At 44.0% G+C, this 24,557-nt stretch overlaps 1 pseudogene; it reads left to right on the plus strand.

Annotated features, from left to right (window-relative positions):
• Positions 1–291: 291 nt before the first annotated feature.
• LOC147737880 (uncharacterized) lies at positions 292–20,967 on the plus strand (annotated as a pseudogene).
• Positions 20,968–24,557: the final 3,590 nt, after the last annotated feature.

Consider the following 24,557-nt stretch of genomic DNA (forward strand, 5'->3'; position numbering starts at 1 on the left):
GCTATCTAAGTCAATTACCCAATACTTTGACGATAACGTAGGGTCGGTGGACTCCCCAGTCACCCTGTGGGAGGCCTTTAAAACCGTGATCAGGGGGGAGGCGTTGTCGGCCATCGCAGGTAAGCGAAAAGATAAAGAAAAGCAGGTTGCCGCAGTGGAAGCAGATCTGGCGGTGTTAGAGAGGGAAGCGCGTTATCTGGGGCGACTGACGTACAACATCGACTGCAGCTAAAAACAACGGAATATAGGGAACTAGTTACACAGGAAGCTAAAACAGCAGCCATACATAAGATGGGAAGGCTATATGACCAGGGCGACAAAGCTGGGAAACTTATAGCATGGCTCGATAAAAAACAACAGGCCAATAAAGTAGTGCCAGAAATACAAACGGCCTCAGGGACTGTTGTAACTGAACCCTGGGAGATAGTGGCCGAATTTGCACGACACTATAAACAGGTTTACAGCCGGGAGTCCGACCGCCCAGAGGAGGACTCGGTAGCCCTCCTTACAGATATCCGACTGCCTTGTCTGTCGGAGGAAGACGGAGAAACCCTTCAGAGCCCACTCGAGGTCACTGAGCTTCAACGCGCTATAGCCGACCTCCGCCCGGGAAAAGCCCTGGGACCCAACGGCCTCCCAATAGAGCTCTACAAGCTAAAGCCGGATGCCCTCAGTAACCACCTAAAACACATGTTCAAAAAAAGTAAAGAGGCGGGACTGTTGAAACGAGACCAACGCCTAGCAACTATAGCGGCAATACCTAAAGAGGGGAAACCTAGAGAGTCCTGTGCCTCATATAGACCAATCTCGCTGCTCAACGCGGAGCCCAAACTTTTGGCCAAAACACTGGCAAATCGACTTCAATCGGTCCTGCCTACCCTGGTCCATCCGGATCAATCAGGGTTCATGCCCCACCGCAAAACCGCACTCAACATTCGACGTCTTAATGGGGTACTCGGGCAACGACATAGGTTGCAAGAAGATGCAGTGGTGGTCTCTCTTGACGCCACTATGGCATTTGACACCCTAGAGTGGCCCTACATGATCGCAGTTTTTCATAAATTGGGCTTAGGGCCGAATTTTATATCCTGGATCCGTCTCCTTTACACTGAACCGCTGGCCCAGGTGGTGGTAAATGGTAAGGCGTCCGAGGTCTTCACCCTTGAGAGAGGGACTAGACAGGGCTGCCCTCTCTCTCCCCTCCTCTTCGCGCTTTCCCTTGAACCGCTCGCGGCCTGGATAAGGCAGGATGTCTACCTCAAAGGGATAGCATGGACGGAGGGATGGAAGGACAAGATCTCCCTATACACCGACAATATCCTTCTGTACCACTCCAGACCGCGTAGCTCTGTCATGGCGGTGCTTGATATCTTCACGATTTTCGGACGAAACTCCTGATTTCGGATAAACTGGAGCAAATCCCACCTTTACGTACTCCCCGGGGACCCCCCCGAGGCTCCCTGCCACTTGTCCCATAACAATGGTGGAGGACGGCGTCAAATATCTAGGAGTCTTTGTCTCCACAGACAAGACTCTACTGTACGAAAGAAATCTCCTGCCACCTCTAAGACGGCTCCAACGCGACGTTAAATCCTGGCGGCAACTTCCATTGTCATTGCTGGGCCGAGCGGCCCTTTTTAAAATGATGGCGATGCCAAGATTTCTCTACGCTTTACAGAACTACCCAGACCTAGTACCCAACTCGTATTTTGCAGCAGTTGAAGCGGCGCAGCGTGACCTCCTTTGAGCAGGGGCGCCTAGAATCGCATTGCGCAAACTCACACTGGGGTGGTACGACGGTGGAATCGCCCTCCCTGACATCCACAAATATTACTGGGCCGCACACCTCTCAGCGATCAACCAAGGTACATACAGTGACGGGAACGACCCCGGGTACGGGATGGACAGTTGGCTACTTCCTGGGGGGAATTATGAGGTTGCACTCTACTCCAAGCCGGATAAACACCAACTCACAGGACCAACTAAACACTCAGTACAGATATGGCACATTGCTCAGCGGAAACTAGGGTGGTCAGATGTCCTTACTATGTCAACTCCACTATGGGCCTCCGAAAAACTTGGCAACTTGGGGCACACCAAGGGGTTCCGTAACTGGGACCTGATAGGAATCTCACAAATCAGAGACATCTGGGGCCCTAAACGAATCCCCACGTTTGCCCACTTGCAGGACACATACGACCTAGCTCAGACCGAACACTTCAGATACATGCAAGTGCGACATTCTCTGCAGGCGAACATTCCACCAGAGACTACACTGCCTCAGACCTCCCCACTCGAACGCAGATTTTTGGATGGACACATTACAGACCACGCCATCTCTCTCACATACAAAAAGCTAATCAACAACCCCCCGACACGCTCCTTCCCCTAAAAGAGAAATGGGTTGCTGACGGGCTAGAGATAGATGAGGAAGAATGGATGTATGCTCTTGCTTCCTTTAGGGAGGTGGCGATTTCGGCCCGATTGCGATTAATCCAACTGAAAATTCTTCACAGAGTGTATATCTCATGTACTAGCCTACAAGCGATGGGGAGGGGAGGAGAAGGGCTCTGCAGAAGGGGATGTGGAGGGACAGGCACCTTCTTCCATTTACTGTGGGACTATCCGAATGTGCAAAGATACTGGAGAAGAGTGGTGCAGTGCATGCGGGAGGTATGGGAAGTAGAGATCCGTTTGGAGGCTAAGAGATTTCTCCTGAATATTTGGGAGCCCACGGACCTGCCTCCAAAGGGGAAAATCTGGGTGACACTTGGGCAGATGGTGGCGAAGAGAAACATTGCTAGACTGTGGGGAGCCCCCAATCCACCAAAACTGACAGACTGGCAAAGCAACATGGATTGGTGCATGCTGCAAGAAAAGACTGTATATACAGCGAAAGGATGCCCCCGCAAATGGGGAGAGGTATGGTCAAGCTGAAATGGCTTTAGGGGAAACATATGTGAGCCTCCTCATGTCCCACAGACCGGCTCGGAAGACATGGACTAAACTGTTTTTCTTGTTGCTATAAATGTGAGTAATGTATAAATTTCGGATGTATTCCTGGTGATGTAACGGACTCAAGCTGAACGTAACTTACTGACCGTGTTTGTTTCATTACTTAATAAAAAAGAAATAAAAAAAAGTGAGGCTGGATTCCCATTTACTTCTTCTACAAAAGGGCCACTCTGGGTGACCTCTAGGACTGCCCCAAGCATGCAATCCTTCTCCCGCCTCAGGCGCTGTCATTGTGTCTGATTCAGTCCAGTAGAAACTCCTAGTGTAGATGCAAGTTATGGAAAATCCTTATTAATCTCTAAAGGATTTTGTTGAAATCCTGAATTCTATGTCAGGAAGCGGAGGCGAGGATTATGCATGTTCTTTCTTCATTTTATTAACAACAAGTTAGAAGAAACAGAAAAAACACAGGCTGCCAACTACATATCCCATGAGGCACAACATTAACCATGGGAGCCAGTCCACCAATCATAGTCCAGCCGAATACATAAAGCAGCTCCCTCGACGAAGTCCGTCCTCTTTCTTCATTACTGCCCTCAGTTAAGTCCCTTTGCATATTCTTAACTGCGTATTTGGGACTTGCGGGGGCAGTTTCCTTGTGTGACAGCTTTTATTTATATTGTATTGCTTGCGGGTTTCTCCCGCTGTGTAGCTGACGCGGTAGGCTTGGCATGAGCGTCTCTGTTTAGCCAGTGCGCCGTGCGGTGCTGTCTTTCCATAGACGCTCTGAGGCTTCTGGTGCTTCATCTGTTGTGTTGCTCTGCCTCCCGCCCAGCACTGACACCGCATGGCGGTCTATTTTACGGGCTTTGCCCTTTAATATTAAGCGTGGCCTGGTTGTATTAAAAAAAAAAAAAGTTTGAATATATGTGAAAGTCTTCACAGCCACTTCTGTAGTACATTGAAGTCTAACATTTTGGTTACTCACCTGTTTCTAGAGGCACTCGTGTTGGGGGAAGCCTTTTATAATTTAGTAGGGTGTATCTGTTAATGGGTGCCCGGCCTTCATTAAATATGCAGTCACCTTCTGACCATGACTATGTATCAGCTCACTCTGCTGAGGTGCAGCCCCCCCAGGCACGCACTCCTGCAGAGGTTGACAAGCTCCTTTCTTCGGCCATTGCCCAGGCGCTTGCCCCTCTGAAGGACAGCATTAACAAATTGTCTGCGCATGTGTTCAAGACTGGTTCTGATGTTGTGAATCGATCTAGGACCCTAATTAAATATTCCTGATTCATGCCCTTATGTGGTTATAACAAAACATATCCTTATAAAGGCATAAGAATCATGTCCATATTTAGTCATAGCCAATGCAGTACTAATACGGCAAGGCTACTCCCATGGATTCCTAGAAAGTACAATGTGTTCTTTAAACAAATCCAAGCCTCCGGCAGCCCGGCAATTCCCCCTGCTTTTGTCTTGATTTGCGCAAGAACTCCTGGAGTCCAGAACATACTGTTAGTTATTAGTGACGTCTTATGTCAAACCTTACATCAAACACACCACCTTCCAGGTATAAATATACCAACGTTGCCTTAAGCAAATACACGGTGGTGGTTTGGAGCAGAGCGGCTATCTACTTGCCCGAAGCCGAGCTGATGCGAGAGCCGAAGGAAGCCGACCCTCCCATTAACGCACTGAGAGAGACGCTGTCTTTTCTCCTGCCGAGAAATCCAGCTCCGGTGTTTCCAGTCACCCTTGCGGGTTACTGGGAGATCGAGTCCTGAGAGAGAGATACAAGACCTCCTTCATTCTAAAAACCAAGGTACGGAGCTAACTAAAACCTTAAGAGAATTCTTGATTCAGATTCTTGGCAAAACAACCAACTTAACTTAATCTGCTACTCACTTACTTCTTCCCACGTATTAGGCTTAGGTCAGGTACACCGGGGTAGGCGTATATTAGAAGCACCAGTTGAGTACGTTAGTCAATGTTTTTATGTATGTATATATTTTAACCATTTTAAAGTATCATATGGCTAAGAAACCATATCAATGCTTTTACAGTATTATTTCATAATACTCCTTTTACTGTACGCAATTTACTTTATGATAAGTATTGCAACTGTGGCAATTCATTTCTCTTGCATGAGAAAGAAGACTACTCAATAAATAACAACTTTTATTGAAAACTCCCGTCTCTCTATTTCTCTGCACTCTGGTGAAACTAAAGCATGCACGATTGACTGAGTGAAAAAGTTGTCTATTGTTTTCATACGACTCTGGAGATACACTCTTATTCTGAGGGAGCAAAGTTGTCATGTTTATACGGTTGTCAGAAACGAATCCCTTCTTGTCTATTCAGGGAAGTTAACACCTTCTTGTTCACTCAAGAAAGTTTATAGTGACCTCTGAGCTAGCTGGCCAAATTAATTAAGTTTAATATAGTCAGTAGAGACCTAGATAACCTCAGTCCTACGTCTAAACTGCTGTCTATATTATTCCAATGCGCAGAGCCTATTGGGAAAATAGGAACTACACTACATGGCGCCTACGTGGGGCGCCATGTAGTGTAGTTTCTAGTGACCTCTGAGCTAGCTGGCAAAATTAATTAACTTTAATATAGTCACTAGAGACCTAGATAACCTCAGTCCTACGTCTAAACGGCTGTCTATATTATTCCAATGCGCAGAGCCTATTGAGAAAATAGGAACTACACTACATGGTGCCCAACGTTTGGTAAGGCGATAATCTAACGCAAGACGCTAGTGTAACTCAGTCGTGCTTCTCACACAGACCCCTTTTTCCCATAAAAAACTCCAATAGACGTCTGGAGTGGGTAAAAGGATAATATCCGCCGAAACATAGTAGGATGAGAATCCTATGTATTCGTTTTTGGTTTAGTCAACGTTGAAGGATACAGTGTTCCAAAATATTGTGCACCTAATCTTGGTTTCCCTTGAAACTTGTTCTGCATAAAAGAAAAAAAAAACTTTGTCACAAAAAATGACAGAAAGTGATAAGAAAGAGAAGCTGCTTTACTCAACTATTAACTGAGGACACAAGTCTTCAAGATGAAGACCCGAATGCTATAATCATTCCGGTCAATGTAAGAAGAACCATAACTATTAAACTCATAGAAAATGGACTATCATCGAGAGGTGTTACAGTCATATTCGTGGTAGAGGCCCATGAATATACTTTCCAGCAGCACACGCTGTAACACAAGTCTTCCACTATTACAAAATAGAGGAACCTCCAGATGAATACGCTCCTTTCGAGGATGTTGAAATCCCACTAACTTACCAAGAGCACCTGCTCTGGTTTAATGGCGCCCTAAAACATCAACATCACATCACCAGGCTCGGTCCACTAGGTAGACCAGGAGCCACGTAGCCGGTTCTAGCCAGCTACACACCACATCCTGACATTGAAAAGATGTCAGACCGAGAGCTTTTAGCTCAGCTAAAACTGCTAATTAAAATACATAGACAATTGGTCCAATATGTAATGCGGACTTCAACAGTCCAACCAGCAATAAAAATTCCACAGACCACCCCTCAGCAGGGGAACATAAATAAGATAACTCCACAAAATATACAATCAGCGATTGGCAAAATTCCTGCAAAACGGGAACAGATTCCATTCTGGTTAGCTCAGAAAATTACTCAAATAGATGCAGTTTTTCCTGATACTACACCTTATGAGAAACACAGAATTCTGACTATCTGCCTTCCAATGGGGATTGCACCACATGTGGAGGACTGTGACACTTGGGGCACAATCTTTGCTTCAATTTACACAAAGACACATGGTGTTCCGTCTATGGCGGTTATACCAGACGTACTAAGCCAAATTCAAAATGAATACGGTCCAGAGCCTGCTTTAAATCTAGGTATGAAATTACTGAAAGACTTTAAGCAAGTCTCGGCTATACTACTAGCCAACATAAAAGGAGAAGCAGCATCTGTGGCGATCCGCCAGAAACTGAAAGAAACAGATATAGCAGAACAACCATTTGAACTAGCCAGAATCATAGAAAAATCCTATGAAGAATTAGGTAGAGATAGTTTGGGTGGGAAACCAGTAAAACCCCAACTAACTGACAATCCTGAAAAAAGATTTATTAAAAATAATCTCAACACTCCAAAAAAGAGTTGGGAGGGTAATAAACAATCCACTCCCAGAGAAAAACGATTCCAGTCCAGAGGAAAGTCTCCTCAACGAAGAGATAGATCTATAGAACGAGGAGGCAAGTCTCCCCAGGGGGAGCCCTCTGAGAAAAGATACAACCTTAGGAATAGGGATAATTTGAAAAAAACGGACAGATATCAAGACACTGATACACGTCCCTCTCAATCTTTTCAGACTTCCTCACAGAAATCTGAAAGAAGAGGACGGTCAGAACAGAAAGAAGAGCACGTCAAGTCCAAAGACAAGGAACCTGCTCATCAAAGTATAAAATTACAATTTCCAAAGAAGAAGGTAGCTAGTGTTAAAATAAAACATGCCGAGGATTCTGAGGACACAATTGAAAAACGGAGAGTGGGCCCAGACAAAGCTATACAGCGCAGCAGAAGTGACCATAGCTCGCAAGATCCTGATGAATCTTCTGGAGACAGTGAACACGAATGAATACATTCAAGTGGAAACTGCAGACACCAGAGTTAGCAAACCCCATAAGTTATACGAAATAACATTACGTATAGAGGGGACAAAACTAGGAAAGTAAGGGGTCTCTTTTGGGATAACCTTTCGAAAGGCTATGACATCCTGTTAGCTGAGAAAGACTGGCCACCAGAGTTTGTCAGGGAGTGCCCTCATGGCGAAGAAATAATTATGCCTGCCTTCTCAAATAACATTCCAATTCATAAAAATACACATTGGCAAGAAAATGGGCAGTGGCACAAGCTCCTGCATTATATAAAAATCATGTAGGATAGGGTGAGGATTCTCCTCACCATAAAATCCAGTTAAAAAATCAACCTACTGCACAAAGGCAGTATCCTGTTAAGCAAGAAGCTAAAAAACAAGTCAGGGAGATCTTAGATCAACTTGAATATCAGGGGGTGATTGAAACATGCACCTCGCAAATGAACAATCCTTTGTTTCCTGTCTCCAAGCCAGACGATTCATATCATCTAGTTTTGGACTACAGACACCTTAACTCATGTTGCAAAACATTTGCAGTACAAAACTCACACAGTGCAGCACTAATGAATAACATTGTGAGCAAAAAATATAAAATGACATTAGACATCTCTAATGGATTCTTCTGTCAAAACATTGCACCAGAAAGCAGGTATTTGACCGCTTTCTCAACAATGGGGTCTCAAAAACAATTCTGTCGACTCCCACAGGGATTCAAGAATAGCCCAGGATTATTCTCAGCCAGGGTAACAGAGTTACTACAAATATATGATGATGAAGCATTGTCATATGTCGATGACATCTATCTTACAGACGACGACCTGGAGACTCACTTGAAAAGAGTGAACACCATTATACTTGGGTTCGCAGCTGAAGGGTACAAATTCAACTTTAAGAAGTCTCGAATTGCCCATCTAACTGTCCTGTTTTTAGGATAAGAATTATCAAGTGAAGGCAAAAGCCTAGCAGACAACTTCTTAGAGAAGTGTGCTGTACTCCAAGCTCCAAAAACGCTGACGAACGTACAATCAATACTAGGTTTTCTGAATTTCGGAAGAACATACATTCTAAATTATGCAGAGAGGGTTAAACCTCTCTACGAATTAATAAAACCTGATTTCAAACAAAGTAATTGGACTAAAAAACACACAGAAATTTTAAGATCATTACAAACAGACATGTTAACAAAAACAAAACTGCAAACACGCGAAAACATACGCAACCTTGTAATCCGAGTCATCCCAGGAAGATGCTGATTCACGTACCTGACCTCTAATGAGGGAGAAACGGTACCAATAGCTTACAAATCACATTTGTACACACAAGCGGAATTGAAATTCAGTTCTACTGAAAAAATTCTAACTGCGGTTCAAACTGCTGTAGCAAAAGAAAGAGCCCTAGTCCAAGGGAGAAACATATCTTTTTTAACAGCAGAATCAGCCCTTGAGGCATTAACAAGCCCACATATACTATCGCAAGGGATCCTTCCAGAATGCCTGAAAGCAGGCCAAGTTACACCGATCATCAAGAAACCAACAGCGGACCCAGCGGATCCTAATAACTTTCGCCCAGTTACCAATATTCCATTACTGGCCAAACTAATCGAGAAATGTGTACAAAATCAACAAAGCCAACACATCACAAACTTCAGACTATTGGACAACTGCCAATCAGGATTCAGAACAGGACACAGTACGGAAACAGCGATCCTACATATTGCGGATGACGCCTTACAGGCCTTGATCTTAATAGAACATGCCTACTGGTCCTTCTAGACCTATCGTCTGCTTTTGACACAGTAAATCATGATAAACTACTGGACAGGCTCCACAAGAGGATGGGAATGTCAGGACTGGTACTGAAATGGTTTGAATCCTTCCTTCAGAACAGATCGCAAAGATTCTTGATCAACCAATCTTTATCCCCCTCCTGTCCAAACTTGATCGGGGTTCCTCAAGGATCTACCTTATCTCCTTCACTCTTTAACCTATATGTGGAACCTCTGACAGAAATCCTCCATGACGCAAACATATCCTATCACATGTACGCGGACGACACGCAGATTTACATCAAAGTAGCATCTCTAGAGGACATCAAGCTAATCAATGAGGCCTTAAAAAAGACAATTTATTGGTTAACCAGTAATCACCTGAAGCTGAATGCTCAAAAAACTGAATTCCTATTAATCTCACCACCAAAGAACAACTCAGAGACGATAGAGTGGACCAAAATGATCACAGCACTAAACTGCACCCCTACACTGGTGGACTCAGCCAAATCATTAGGAGTCACCTTGGATAAGAATCTAGACATGAAAGCACACATCAGACTAATGGCAAAAAGTGCACGCTTTCATTTGAACCACTTAAGGAAAGTGAAACCGTTCATCTCGTCGGCAGACCTCAAACTGGCTACTCAATCCTTAGTTATCTCAAGGATTGAATACGGATGTACAACCTTAGCAGGCCTACCAAAAATGTCCACGGCACCACTAAAAGCATGCCTCAATGCAGCTGCAAGGCTCATCACCGGTTCGAGGAAATTCGACCATATTTCACCTCACCTAAAAGCGTTAAACTGGCTTCCATATGAAGCCAGAATCCAATTTAAAATGGCATGTATCACCCACAAAGCAATCCATTACAAAACACCGAGTTACCTGGCCCAGAAGATCGAGATATCGGGAGTTTGCAGACCTGCCAGCCAAGGAGCTGCTGCTGAGGCCACCCATATTCAGGAAGAAGAAAACCTATGACAGAGCGTTCTCTGGGGCAGCCCCCAGAGTCTGGAACTCACTCCCTCCAAATATCAGGAAAATTACTAACACTACTACATTAAAAAAGGAAGCGAAGAGCTTCCTAATGAGTAAATTCCTTGGATAGTCAAGTACGGACTTCAACGCCACCACTGCTGAAAGGGCCTACAAGGAGCATCGAATGGAAACTAGAAACAATGTCTAGTAGGCAGTAACGATCTAGAGGCTAGATCACAGAGAGAACTAGAAGCAGATCGTACAATCAAAGCCAAGGCAGTACGGTCTACACAGGATCTTAGCATTCAAGTTAAGAGGATATCGAAGAACAGTTATAACATGTATGCCAAATTGGGGAGAGACGCAGGTTGAAAAGTTAGCACTATGTAATCACGGTGTTGTACTAACCGAATCTACCTCATACCAGTGTGATACGACTATTATTTAAAGCATAATTAACCTACCTCAGTCCAGTAGGGCAATGCTATGTTGAATTGTAGCCGTAGGTCACACCTAATATAGGGAACTATAACTACCTACCTCATTCCCTTTATGATAACGAGATGTAACTGTATGTCTAATCTACCTCATGTATATGTACTCTGTATTGCTAATCTACCTCTTGTTATATATGCTGTCAAGTGCTCTGATACCCAAGGGTCACGTTCGCGCTATATAAAACTTTCTAAATAAAATAAAATAAAATAATCTAAATGCTGTGGCATTAGATCCAAAATGGATACAATGGGAAAATTCTCTTGCTGCAGAAGACGTGAAACACTATTTTGATCCGAAAATGAAAAAACTAGAACATCTAGAATATGAACAGGAATATCCTCTGCCAATCGAAATTCTGCCTCGAGAACAGTATTCCTGTGTAATCTACATGGACAGATTTGCACAACACTACGTTGTGGACAAACAACTTTACTATCACGCGTGCACGATTGTTAAAGGTCTCTGGCGCTGAGGTAAATTTAGACCAATGATCACCAAAACTGAATCACTCATAAACTGTACAGCTCAGCGAGCTGAAATAAAATCTTTAAAGATGGCGCTTGAAAATGCCGATCGCGAATTCCCAACACTAATATAGTGTGATTCGCATTTCTGCGTCAGGTCTTACAATAATGACATGCAGACATGGATCAAGAACGGTTACAAAGATGACACAGGTGCCACAATAAAACATAAAAAGCTTTGGGAACAAGTAGTTCTTTTACAGAAAGAACTACAAAAGACTCATGTGATACATACACTGATTCATCAACGTGATGGCGTTCACTTTGCAGGGAATTCATTGGCTGATAGAGCCTCAGCGGCAGCAGTTCAACCGGCTTCCGTAGCCACAAAAAAACGTTCTGAAAAAGACATAGATGGAGAAACCAGGCTGGCAGTAAAAGCCTCGTTAAAGGCGACTATGCAGCATTACCTCTAGGCTATCCACTCAATAATACATACATAATTGATGCAAACTCCGTTCCTTATGCTCAAATCCCAGGAGTGAGGGATAGAGTCATTCCAAACACGAACCGGAGGGCTTTCTTGATTCAAGAAGCACACATGGGACAGGGTCTGAGGCGCCAAGAGATCTTAAAATCCCTAATTGAATTAGAATCAGAATACTGGTGGCCGGGATGAGCCTGCATGTTTTTAACTTTGCAATGGCTTGTCACAACTGCAATAGAGATCGCAGTTGTGAACCGGACCAGAAACCAGCCCAGATACCACCATTAGAAAGCATAAGGCTATCTATACGCAAACGTCCAGAAAGATATCAGCGATGCCATAATTATTAAGACTAGATTCCCTTAAGATGTACACACTAGCACTCGGTTGACGCCAGAACTGTTATAAAGGATTTGCGAGTCTTTATCGGCATATACGCAATCGGCATGCTACATTCTGACCAGGGTCCTGCGTTTAGCTCTCGAGATTACAAAGAGGCCATGGCCAGCATGGGCATTGCATTGCGGTACTCTAGTCCCTTCCATCCTAAGGGAAATGCGGTAGTGGGAAGAAAAACAAGCATTGGAAATGCAATAGGTCTCGCAGCATTAGAGTTAGTGCTTTTAGAATTGTTTATGGTTTTTTTTGTAAATCTTTAGCATTTTTGTTTCCTGTAGCCAATGCTAAAGAATAAAAATAAAAAAAAGCACTAACTCTAATGGTGCGAGACCTATTGCATTACAGTAAGTGCTTTGCCAGCAGTAGGGTTCTGACTTTGCTAACAGGGTAGCGTTGTCACAAAGGGAACGTTCACAATGAAAGTGTGACAGGCGCAAACAAATCTGCGTGGGGCTGGGAGATTTAATTGGCAGTAGGGGGGGGGGGTGGATTTGAGTGATTGATAGATGCTTGCTCTTACAGACGGCGAGATTATGTGAGAGCTGCGAGATGATTCACATCCATGCCTTGGCAGGCGTGAGTCACACTGATTGCTGATTGGGCAGTCGCAGGGGAGGCTGGGGCTGCAGACAGGCAAGGACTCATTCTCTCAGCACGGGACTGGCCCTGGAACACACAAGGACCAGAGGCGGGGCCCTTGCCCAGGTGAGTAAGCAGCGCCCTCAGCTCTGGCTGATCGTATACATCCCACCCCTGGGTCCCGTGCCCTACTCTGCCCGATCCTACAGGCATGCAAGTTACGCAAATACCGGGCACACACGGTGCGCCTACAACCACGTCATGGCAGACAGGAGGGGCGTAGGCAGCAAGGGGTTAATAGGAGCTGTACACCGAGGGATGCCACACGCTTCTGGTGAAAGGGGGCGGGGAACCTCGCAATATGCTTCGCATGCTAGGCTAGGAATCGATACTAACAGTGGCAGGGTGTCTACAGGTGTCGACGTCAGCGTGTGCGTCACACAGTACCCGGGCACACGTGTCTTCCGATGTACCGTTTGGGCGCTTCTTTAGGGTGTATCTGTGATGTCCACGGAAACTTCTATGCTTCTGTAGCGCAACACATTGGGTTTGCAGGCAGCACAAAATGGCTAATTTCCCCTTAGCAGACGACCAGCGCTTTATGGATTGATGCCGGTTTCTAGTGCTTTTGATATTTAGGCGCTTGAGGAACTGTGTCATATGTAGAAAGCGCGAAATGCCCAGGATCACACAACATGAACATTATAGAGGAAGAGAGTCCATCAGAGAGCTGCGACTTGGGTCCTAGACGTCCTCTTCTCCAGGGAGGGTGCATTGATGTGCTGTGGAAGGGTACAACCGGGGTTAATATTGTGTTATCATTTCTTATTATGTGGTTGGCATAAGAAGTTGTTAGAATGTTTATGAATTGTCGAGAGATTTTGCATTCTGATTTCTGTGTGGTTATAAAAAACAAACTGACGGGGATTTTGTGCAAGGCGTGTTGGATGATGAGAGAACGTGCTGTTGTGGTGTAGTGTGATACGTTTGTTTAGGGACGTGTTGAAGATGCAGCGATCGATCTTTTAGGGTTAGGTCTAAGGATATTTTGTAGAAAGTGTAAAGCTGTGTAGATGATAGTATACATTTTGTAATGTGAATTCATCACAAAAAAATGCGAACGAGACGGAGGGAAGAGAGGGGAGGGGGGAGGAGAAATGCGACACGGCGGGAAGGGGAGGGGGCGGAGCGGGTAAAATAAACAAGACGGAGGGAAGAGAGGGGAGGGGGGAGGAGAAATGCGACACGGCGGGAAGGGGAGGGGGCGGAGCGGGTAAACAAAGACGGACGTGCACGCGCTTTTAAGCTCAATGCGCATGCGCATTGAGCTTAAAAGTCACGGGCACTGCAAGGAATCGCCACGATTCCTTGCAGTGTGGATAAAGAGTGGATAAGTCCCAATACTCTCGCCTTGCTCGATGCGCATGCGCATCGACAGGCGAGACCTAAAAACGTGACATAAAGCAATCTATAACAGCGAGGGTATTAGGTTCGGGTGATGGGTGGGTCAAACATCTAATAAGTGTCCAACTTAGTCTTAACAATCTGCCAAGAAATTCTCTACAAGGTATCACTCCTTACGAACTATTGTTCGGCACTAGAATGAAAGTCCAGGACTTAGATTGTCAGACTTCAGTGGTGAAAGAAAAAACCTTTGATATCAAAGATCGTTTGGCTGTTTTACAGGACTTAAATGAAACAAGAAGAAGTCTTAGTAACATAAAGTTAAAGCCAACAGCCACTGAAGAGAAACCACCTCTCCCAGCAATACCTGTCTGAATTCCAAAGATTGGGGATTTAGTCAGAAAAAAGATCGCGTTGAAGAAGGTATTTGGGCCTTCTTACAGAAAAGCAGTACCTGTCTTAGCAATCAGCGGAACAAGATCAGTAGTACTACCGCCCCTTGCTGGTAAAAAGGAGAACAGAGTTGTATCCATCGACCTGGTAAAACCACAATCATGTGGCCAATAATAAGTATTAGGCCCAGTGGACTCCCAAGAAATAGTAGAAGACCAAATCTTGCTACAATCCAAGAGGTTCAAACTGAGACACTAATCACCTTTGATAAACCTACAGTGAACAAAAATGGACTATGCAACAACGCCATGGAACTTGTGCCTCTTGAAACCCAAACTGCAACAGTTCGTCAAGATACACCAGTCTACAATGATGTAGCCTCAGACTATGCTAATGAAACAAAAAAAATGCAAAGACAAATGAAAATCCGGAAACAATTCCAACAATTGACAGAACTGCATCTGGCTACTTCGTCAACTTCGATGACTTTTCTTATAATCCAAGGGAGCATGAAGAAATGCCAGCAACAAAAACTTTCAAAGAAAAAATAACTGAACTTTTTCACCAACTAAAAGAAACATATCTGGTTTCACCATGGATTGAATTTTGGATTGTGTAAGGTGTACTTTTCCTCCTCCTTTGGCTCATCATGGTTTTATGTTTGGGTAGATTTATTGATGGAAAATAGAGTACAATGGACACAGCAAGTCAGAACATCAACTTGGTCCTAAAGCCTCACAGATCCTCTCACATCGAGAAAAGAGAACTGTCACCAGTAAACATCACAGCCAATCCAATACCCGGTGGGGTAGCATGGGACAAAATGGAGTATGACATCTATGGCCCGATTGAGCTCTTGAAATATCCTCATCAATTTAAGTTTTCCTTAAGTGACTTTGTGACACCAAGTACTTTCTCTGATGATTGGGAAGATATTAATAGTATGATGTCAGATTTAGTAATGTCAGCAAAATTTACAGAACATGATTATTTACAGGGTTCATCGAACTATGAAGAAATGTACTGTTTTAACCACTATGGTCATCACTATTTGCATAAATCTGCTCAACCTAGAAATGCTTATAATCAATGGGAACATTGTCCAACACCGCCGAAGGGCAGCTCGAAAACATTTTTTGAGAAATTCACATACTTCTCAGGGTTTAACAACAGTGATCCAGAAACGTTTTATTTTATAAATGACAAATAAGACAGGAATGAAAACAATGTTGACAAATACTAAAATGATTTATTATGAAACATTTTATGATAAAATGTCTACAATTGGTTTTGAATTTTGGAAAAATAACATTGAAACAAAAACTATCTGGGGGACAAAAGACTGGCAGGTACAAGGTCTAGAAGCATTATTTAGATCCTGCGTGATCCCAGAACAAATGATATTCCTGAATTACACCATTCAACAGACAACCTGTCTTGGTTTAGCCAAGATTAAAGATTTAAACAAACCGTCTATTCCAACAACCATACCTGATGATAGTAGTACTACAGGTATGGAGGGAGACGTATCCCATATTTTACACCAAAACAGAACAAATCCTGATTGGAAAAAATGGTTGATCTGGCCCACAGACATTAATAACTGTCAAGATAGATTCCTGAACAAAACACAGGGGTTCAAACAGAACAGGTCAGACCCAAGATATTCCCAGAGACAACATCCAGGGATAATTACAACATATAGTGTAGGAAAACTCTGCCTTGAATGGCTACAGAAATCCACACTGCCAGAAATTAAGCAACACTTGACTTTACTTAAAGACGGTGCTGACTTGCGAGATTTCATAATGGGACCTCGCAAACAGCGTCAAAAACGTTTCATATACGCCGGTATATACGCTGCTTACAACGAAGCTTGGAAAGTAATGCAAATTGAAACTGCAGAAAAAATACGAGAAATTGATCGTATAAATTTGGAAAAATCACTTTCTGTAGTGGACAATGGGTTAACGACTCTGTCCTCCAGGATTTATTGTATTGTATCATCTGCTATTGATATAATAGAGCAGGATTTGCTAATGTTACTATATGGTCAGTCCCAATTACGTTCTATTGTACAGCTAGGCTGGACGTTGTAAAACCTGCGTTCAGGCTACGTGCCATGGCGTCTAATCAACACAACGTCATTATTCTCTATCTTTAACCTTACTGATAAACAATTCAGTTTGGCACAAAAAGGAGCAGACTATACGATTCTGAGCATTGAAAAACTTGAGAGATTACCATTGACAATGTCAGAGAGACCTGTCATTGAATGGATAATACACGGAATGATTACAATTCCGATAACAACTTTCCAGTTTAAGTATTGCCAAAAATATATACCAGCAGGCCTGTATGAAAGGTTGGGTAAAGGATACATCAAATCAACCTGGAAATTACCTTACACTCATTGATGTTGGAGTGGGAGAAATAAAGAGGTATTCCTTAGAGGTAACAATTGTAAACAATCACTAAGCGGTACACTTATGTGTCAAGGTATTAACTTGCATGGAGCCTGCGAAGGTTCATCGAATAACCTTTCATGTCATCTGCACGGCACTCCTGCAACACAGATAGAGCCTTTTTTCAGACAGCTTTCCAACTGCAGTTACGTTCTAATAAGTGACCACAGCTGTTGTGGCATGGTGCTCGGAAAAGCCTATATCGTAACCGTCACATCCAGGGTCATTTGCTGTATGCAAGTATTGTATCCTATCAGCAATCCAGACATGGAGGCAACACTTTGGCCTTCTCTGAATATCTCTTCTATTCGAATTGATACTTTAAGCAGAATGAAGTCTATTCTTTTACAGACAACTGTGCCTTTAACCTCGTCCAAGGAGACGTATGATCTGCAGGTTGCAAGGACAGCGGCAGAGATACACTCCCTATTATCAACAAATTGCCACGTACATTTCGTAGAAGTGTTAGGTCAGATTTTTAACATGTCTGATACCAGTGGCATCGCACATGTATTTAAGACAATTTTTCAGGGCTATTAGCACCATTTGAAGCAGTCCTGAACATCTTCCCGAATTTTGTGCATTCATTATTTGGCGGCCTGCCTCTTCTTTTGGGACTCGTAGCAGGAATTTTATTTTTGCTCCTTCTGATCCGATATGGCAAGCCAAGCCACAGACAAAACCCTAGCTACAATGGAAGAAACGATCTTAGCAATACGCTACCAGGACCAAATCACTAAAGTGCTCGGATTAGCCCGGCTAAGAGATCTAAGTGCAACCTGCTTTCTTTCATTCAGACCAATCTGGCAAGATTGCATCTTACCTGTGCTTCGAAGAATGCGTGTTGGACATCTGTCTTACACTACCATCAGCAGTACCAATGGATATCGATACTTTGCTCGGTCCGGTAATGACTCATGCAACGTATTGTCCCCAGCGGCTACCTATTCTGATGACGGCATTCGTTGAGACTTCACCATTACGAGTAGGTGGCGGTGAAGTATGAGATGAACGCAGCACCACACAGGTACAACCTTCTGAGAGCATTACTGATCCAGACATCGATGATAGCAATCACTCTCATATATGTACAATTTCAGCTTTTTCGGACTTGGTCAAACTTTCACCTACTGTTGTAGACTAATTTTTCACAAGCTCTCTCCTAGCAACGAGAATAACTTTTAAAACAACAAGCACACAGCGTTCCCTGAACTCTGAGTTCGGCCTTCAGTTTTGATAAACAACACTACTGAAAACAATTGGAACTATTTTTCCCCTGAAAACAAAATTATTATTTTTACATTTCCAAAATATTTACCTTTTTTTTGGCACATGGTACTCTGCTTAAAGTAGAACTATTCTTGGAGAACAGAGCTTCTATTTTTAGGAACTCTAGAGACAATATTTTACCTCAGCCTCTAGCATATGTACAGTATTGTATAAAAATGTGATGAAATGGTCTCGACCTTCTTTTCTGTATTCTGAGCCATTTCATAAATGTAATTCTCGCAAATCATTCAGCCGATATTTATATATGCATTATCTGAATGATACAACTGCTTAAGAAACGTACAGTATAATACTCATTTTTCGTGTATATACCATATACCATTTTAAATGCAATCAATGTATTTTGGGGTGGGTTGGAAAACACATGCATCGTTATATGTTTACTATTGCTTAGTATTTTTAGTAATGATTGACATAATACGTGGAGTGGGTGTTGTGAATCGATCTAGGGCCCGAATTAAATATTCCTGATTCATGCCCTTATGTGTTTATAACAAAACATATCCTTATAAAGGCATTAGAATCATGTCCATATTTAGTCATAGCCAATGCAGTCCTAATACGGCAAGGCTACTCCCATGGATTCCTAGAAAGTACAACGTGTTCTTTAAACAAATCCAAGCCTCCAGCAGCCCGGGAATTCCCCCTGCTTTTGTCTTGATTTGCGCAAGAACTCCTGGAGTCCAGAACATACTGTTAGTTCTTAGTGACGTCTTATGTCAAACCTTACGTCAAACACGGCACCTTCCAACTGTTAGTCTTTTGCTTTGGTCCTGTGTCAAGTTTTGTTCATCTGTCTATATTTGTTTTTATAAAAAGTTGTGAATGCAGAGGTATGTAAGGTATGCATGAGAGAATGAATGGTAATAGGATATGATAAGTTGTTAGGGGTGTTTCGCTTCAACTGCACTTTATGAAATTTACAAATATTCTTTTGAAAGCTTGTTATTTATGATTATGTTTATATGTGACAAAATAAATTGTATTTATGTATAAACAGTCAAATTGAAAAAACAAAAAAGATAAAAAGAAAATAATAAAATTATGTCTTCAAAGTAACTAAAAGCCTTTTTCTCTTTCTATAGCATCCATTTTTATAAAAATGTTTTTTGATAAATTCTTGTGATAAAGTAATATAGGTCTAATCAGAGGTACTTCCTGTGCTTAGTTTATCTTCTTCTCCCCCCTCTGGACCTAAAAATATACTGGGAGAACTCTTCTTTCTGGGTGAGTCCACCCCAGACTTGGACCCTGATGAAGGGTTTCCCAAAGACGGAGAGGGTAAAGATGATGACAATTCCTCCGACGATATGTTTGATTCGGGCAGGTCTTGGTGTCCACGCTCTTCTTGTTCTGATGTTGGTGATGGAGCTCAGGTTCATGCGGATATGTTTGACCCTTCCTGTATCTTTCGACCTCGGATTTCTGATTGGGTACCTGATAAGAAGACGGCGGATTATGTTGCCGCAAAGATTAGGCAGCCTCTTTCTCAATAGGTGAGATCCCGCCTTAGGTCAGAATGCCCTAGACCGTCTTTTCCCAATGGCGTTGCTAGTACCCCAGAGTTGGACCCTAAGATCTGCACATTTTTTGCTAAATATATGAAGGATCCAAAAAAGGGGATAGATCGTTCCTGGAGGGCTTGTCAGGACAAGCTTCTTGATGTTGTGGGACCCCTAACTAAAATCATTGAGTTAGCGGAACGGTCCAGAGAGTCATGCCTTCCTCTCCCGACGGTCGATATTGCGGGATGGGCGCAAAGGGCAATGTGTCTCTTGGGCAATGCCAATTGTGCCCTCTCCGCCGAGCGTCGCCGTTCCCTACTTTTGAAAATTGATTCCAAATTAGGAGAACTGTCTTCCTCCAAGGCAGGTTCAGTAGCTCAAGGTATGCTCTTTGGTGATCCCTTCGTTAAGGAGCTAGGAAAGTTTGTAGCCACCTTTTCTGCCCTGGATAAGGTTTTTGGGGGGGCCGGGCGAGGCAGGGGTCGCTCTTCCGGTCGACAATCAAACCAAGGTCCCAATAGAGCACAGGCAAAAAGAAATAATGGATGGAACGATGGCAGACAAGGAACCTTCTATCCTTCCCGTGGAGGCAAGGGACAAGGCAGATGCCGTGGTGGCAACAAGAATGCACGAGGATTCAATGGTAAGCTTGAAAATCCGCTCTCCTGTTCGCCTGGGGGCAGGATTTCTCTGTTTCTAGCAAACTGGGCGGATTTAACGTCAGTTCCTTGGGTGTTAGAGACAGTTCAAGGGTTTCACATAGAGTTCTACGGGTTCCCCATCCAAACAGCTCATCCTCGCCCTTTGGTTTTTTCAGAATCAGAGATCAATCTGATAGATCACGAGGTTCTAGATCTTCTTTCAAAAGGTGCTATCACTCTCTCCCATCTTCATCCGTGCGGATTCTTAAGCAATATTATGGTGGTAGAAAAGAAAGAAAAAGGCTTCAGACCGGTTATCAATCTCATGTCCTTCTACGAGTGGTTAGTTTACCGGCGCTTCAAGATGGAGGGAATTCATCTGCTCAGGGACCTTCTTCTCCAGAACGATTGGTTGGTCCGGTTAGACCTCAAAGATGCGTATCTGTCAGTTCAAATTCCCCCCCACCCCATTGCAGGTTCCTGTAATTCCAGTGGAAGGGTCAAACCTACGAATTCAAAACCATTCCCTTTGGTCTCTCATCAGCTCCTTGGTGTTTTACCAAGCTTCTTCGTCTTGTGGTGGAACATCTCCGCACCAAGGGTATTTGACTAATAATTTACCTGGACGATATGCTGCTCATGGATCAATCCAGGGATCATCTTCTCCTTCATTTACAGATTACAATATCCCTATTACAGAATCTGGGGTTCACCTTCAATGTCCAGAAATCGGACCTGGTTCCCCAACAGAGCATGATCTTTCTAGGCTTTCGCATCGACACGAGGGATGCCTCCTTGAATCTTCCTTCTCAGAAGATTTCAAAGATTAAGAAGGAGATTCGACAGGTTCTCCGCAGAGACAGGATATGCCTACGACAGCTGGCCAGGATTGTTGGTTTGTTATGTCCTCGATTCAAGCCATCTTTCCGAGTCCTCTACATTACAGGACCCTGCAGAGGTTGAAGGCCTCCCACCTGCGCAGGGGTCTCACTTACTCGGAGCTGATCTCCCTTTCCTCGGATGCCAGGGCGGAACTTCTTTGGTGGATGGACCATATGGAGCCCTGGAATGGGAGAGCGATCTTCGGATCCCATCCGGATCTAGTGATAGAATTGGATGCCAGTTGCCTGGGCTGGGGTGCCAGATGCGGCTCTCTATCGGTGGGAGGTCGGTGGACGTAGGAGGAACTCCTTCTCCATATCAATTGCCTGGAACTTCTAGCGGGCTCCTTTGCCATTCGATCTTTCACGACCAACAGAGTGTCCTGTTGTGTACTTCTAACACGACGGCGGTGAGGTACATCAATCGCCTTGGAGGTACTCATTCCAAGATTCTGGCGGATCTCGTCAAGGATTTTTGGCATTACTGCCTCCAACGTCAGATTTCGGTGATGGCGGAGTATCTCCCAGGAGATCAGAATTGTGTGGCAGACTGGAATTCCAGGAATTTCAGGGATGCCAGCGATTGGAGACTGGATCCTGGAGTGTTCTCTTAGATTGTGTCCCTTTGGGGCCTTCCCCTAGTTGATCTTTTTGCATCCAGATGGAACACTCAGGTTCCCCGTTTCTTCAGCTGGACACCGGATCCGGGAGTGGAGGCAGTGGACGTTTTCCTTCAGGATTGGTCGGGGATACCAGCTTACGCGTTTCCACCCTTCCTTTTCATCCAAAGGGTTGCAGCCCAGGTCCGCAGACAGAGGGCCTCTCTGATCCTGATCACTCCAATTTGGAGAGCCCAGATTTGGTTTCCGTCCCTTCTAGAATTATCTTGGGACAGACCTCTTCGGTTGCCGTCTTTCAACAACATCCCCTCAGACCCTCTGGGACTTCCTCACCCCCTGGTTCTCCAAGGCAATCTACATCTTATGGCATGGAGGATTTCAGGAGATGTTGGACTGACGTCTCGCTTTCAAGAGAAGCTGAACTCCTTATCCAGCAGGCTTGGGCCCCGGGCACTACCAAGTGATACAGATCAGCTTGGAGAAGATGGGTTTGTTGGTGTGTGGCAAAACACCTGGATCCCGTGGGCGCCTGCGTTGCAGAAGTTGTGAACTTCCTATCGGAACTTTTTCATTAGAAATTAGCCTATGGCACTATCAACTCTTTTAGGCCGGTCATTTCTGCTGGTCACTCTCTCGTGGATGGGGCTCCGATTGGGGAGCACCCATTGCTTTGTAAGCTTTTGAAAGGCATACGTCTTTCACGTCCGTCGGAGTCTCGTTACCTGGGCCTCAGGGACGTTAATGTGGTACTTCGTCTACTTTTATCCTGGCAAGATAATGATTTCCTTTCCCAAAAAGAGATTTCAGCTAAACTTGCTATCCTCCTGTGTCTTATTTCTTGTAAGAGAGTGTCGGATGTCAGGGCCCTTGATATTTCTGCCTGTGTTTTTTCCCCGGAAGGTGTTACCTTTACCATCTCCAGGAGAACTAAATCGAGTACGAGGTCAGTAACCTATCATGCTTTTCCAGATTCTCCGAAATTGTGTGTTGTTCGATGTTTAAAATCTTATGAAGATATGACTTTGGAGGTTCGTCCTCCGGGTGAACGGCAACTTCTGATTGCCATTAAAAAAACGTTTCAGGCGGTATCTTCTCCTACCATTGCTAGATGGGTCGAATGGATTATGACTGAATCTGGTATTGACGTCAGGCATTTTGGGGCTCATTCTACTAGGGGAGCAATGGCCTCCAAGGATGTCCAGGTCGGTTGCAGGTTGGGGACATTATGAATGCAGCTGATTGGTCTTCAGAATCTACTTTTAAGAAATTCTATTAAACCAATTCATGAAGCCGTTGCGCTGGTGGAGAGTAAGCTTTGAACTTTCATAATGCTCGCCCCTGCTTCCTGACATAGAATGAGAAATTTTCTAGTTATCACAAAGGAAAGTTTCAATTCTATTAAGGACACGGAGTCGAGGATTATCCCACCCTGGCTTTTCAAGCCTCCCTCCCTAATGCTTGGAGGTCTTGCTGGATTTAGTATTTTTACATATAAGGAGAGTAATGTTTTCTTATATTTATGGTATTTTGTGCATTGATCTTGTTCTGTACATTTGCACGTTCTATTTCTCTTTTAGTTATGCTACTGATAGTACTTTTGCATTTGCATTTTATCTTGCTCTGTGGTTCTTCTCTTCGTTTTCTGTTGCCCTAGGATCTGATCAGAAGACTGATTAATCTGGGGACGACTTATCTTCCTGCAGCGACGAAAGAGGACGGACTTCGTCGAGGGAGCTGCTTTATGTATTCGGCTGGACTATGATTGGTGGACTGGCTCCCATGGTTACTGTTGTGCCTCATGGGATATGTAGTTGGCACCCTGTGTTTTTTCTGTTTCTTCTAACTTGCTGTTAATAAAATGAAGAAAGGTCATGCATAACCCTCGCCTCCGCGTCCTTAATAGAATTGAAACTTTCCTTTGTGATAACTAGGAAATTTCTCATTTGTTGAGAATTTGGTGTTCTATTCTGCACTGGGCTGTGGGACTATCTGGACTGAATGTGTGTTCCAATATACCTGCCTTTGATTCTGCATGCTCGGCACAGAGGCCAGTTGGGCTGGGACCATTGACTGAGACATCCCATTTGGTGCCATCTAATTCATGTTCCAGTTTCCCAGGTTCCTGCAAACATCGCACAGATCATGTCTTATTCTGCACATTATAAGTGTTTGAGGTATTTAAATTGCCACCGTTAGTAAAACCTATACCCTAAGCGGTGCCGCACTGGCCGTAACGGCTTCCGGTGTTTCCCCGGGAGGCTGGAACAGTGGGGACCGATTGTTCAGTGCTGGGAAACATATTGGTCACTTGGGACTGGTTTTGCTGTGGTGCTGCTATATCACCCCCCAGCTACAAAAGAGGCAGGGAGCTGCTCCTTCAAAATTGTCAGGCCAGGTTTGGGTTCCCAGTCCGGCCCTGACCCAGAGGAACAACATTTCCTCCTTGCACATACTGAACATCATTATTCTGCACACCAACGCCGTGCATATCCAAATTCACACCAGCAACAAACCCAAAATTAAAACGAGAATACAATCCATGAGAACCACTTTCGTCACCCGTTTGGAAAATTTT

The sequence above is a fragment of the Lissotriton vulgaris genome, chromosome 1_1, assembly GCF_964263255.1.
Source record: "Lissotriton vulgaris chromosome 1_1, aLisVul1.2, whole genome shotgun sequence".
Classification (NCBI taxonomy): Eukaryota; Metazoa; Chordata; class Amphibia; order Caudata; family Salamandridae; genus Lissotriton; species Lissotriton vulgaris.